The sequence below is a fragment of the Nannospalax galili genome, unplaced genomic scaffold (assembly GCF_000622305.1).
Source record: "Nannospalax galili isolate Female #2095 unplaced genomic scaffold, S.galili_v1.0 scaffold1532, whole genome shotgun sequence".
Taxonomy (NCBI): domain Eukaryota; kingdom Metazoa; phylum Chordata; class Mammalia; order Rodentia; family Spalacidae; genus Nannospalax; species Nannospalax galili.
Genome location: NW_008330832.1, coordinates 82,923 through 84,871, shown reverse-complemented (window position 1 = coordinate 84,871; position 1,949 = coordinate 82,923).

Genomic DNA, 1,949 nt, shown 5'->3' with positions numbered 1-1,949 from the left:
ACCAAGAAGGTTAGTTCCACCAGTCTGGTGCTTTTAATTACTGTGTGTCATGTAGATAAATCTTGGGCGAAGACCAATTGTTCTCAGATAAACCTTGCCTAAATATATATTTCTTGATGTGGTATGTATAATTTGTCAGTAGACTGTTGGACTAATATAGTTCCCTCTGTTTTTTAAAACTAGCTAGGCATTGTTTATCTCTTGCATTGTCTAACCCCTCCATCATGGTTTCCCCAACTAAGGTGTCCCCATTTTCCCCCTTTCTCCTTTACTAATACCCTTCTCCTATGGTCCTACCTCTCTTGAGCTCCTTCTTTCTCTTTATCTCCTAGGTTCCTTGTATACCCTTCCCCCCATCTCCCTTAAACTAAACCAATTTTTATCCATATCTCCCTTATTAATGCCAGTTTCCTACTGTTCTTCTCTTTCAGGTTCTTTCTTTTCCTTTACCTCCCTAGTTCCTTTCCATCATCCTGGTTCCTGTAGTTATGCCTGGATACATACGTATCAGGATTTGGTTCTAGGATCCACATATGAGGGAGAATATATGTCGATATTTTTTTACCTGCAAATTTCATGATTTCATCTTTCTTTACTGCTGAGTAAAACTCCATCATATAAATGAACCACATTTTCATTATCCACTCGTCAATTGAGGGACACTTAGGTTGCTTCCATCTCTTAGCTATTGTGAAAGGAGCAGCAACAAACATGGATGTACAAATATCTCTGCAATAGGATGAGTTCTTTGGGTATATGCCAAGGAGTGGTATAACTGGGTCAAACGGTAGGTTCATTTGTAGTTTTTTAAGAGTTCTCCACACTGCTTTCCATAGGGATTGAACATGTTTGCAGCCTCACCAGCAGTGGATGAGTGTTCCCCTTTCCCCACATCCTCTCCAACATTTGGTAACATTTGTTTTCTTAATCTTAGCCAGCCTGACTGGGGTAAGATGCAATCTTAAAGGGGTTTTAATTAGCATTTCCCTTATTACTAGTGATGTTGAACATCTTTTAAGATGCTTCTTAGCCATCTTTACTTCTTCTTTTGAGAATGCTCTGTTCAGCTCCTTAGCCCATCTTTTAATTCGGTTACTTCCTGTCTTGATTCTTTATTTTTTGAGTTTGTTATATATTCTGGATGTTAAACCTCTGTCAGATGTGTAGCTGGCGAAGATTTTCTCCCATTCTGGGGGTTTTCTTGTCACTTCCCTGGTTGCCTCCTTTGATGTACAGAAGCTTTTTAGTTTAACGAGGTCCCATTTGTTGATTCTTGACCTTGTTTCCTGAGCAGTTGATGTCCAGTTTAGAAAATCCTTTCCTATATCTTGTAGGTTTTTCCCAATGTTTTCTTCTAACAGTATCAGAGTTTCAGGCTTTATGTTGAGGTCTTTGATCCATTTGGAATTGACTTTTGTGCAAGGTGAAAGATAGGGGTTTAGTTTCATTCTTCTACAGGTGGAGATCCAGTTTTGTCAGCACCATTTGCTGAACATGCTGGCTTTCCTCCAGTGAATGTTCTTGGCCCCTTTGTCAAAAATATCAGGTGGCTGAAATTGCATATACTTATATTTGGGTCTTCAATTTTTTTCCATTGATCTACGGATCTATTTTTTGCCAGTACCACGTTGTTTTTATGACTATAGCTCTGTAATACAGCTTAAAATCTGATATAGTAATCCCCCCGGCACTGCTCTTAGTGCTCAGGGTTGCTTTGGCAATCTGAGGTCTTTTGTGCTTCCGTATGAATCTTAGGATGGTTTTCTCCAATTCTGTGAAAAATGTCATGGGGATTTTGATTGGCATTGCATTGACTCTATAAACAGATTTTGGTAGGATGGTCATTTTCACAATATTAATTCTTCCAAGCCATGAGCATAGGAGGGCCTTCCATCTTCAGGCATCTTCCTTTATCTCTTTCTTTAAAGATTTAAAATTTTCATATTGTA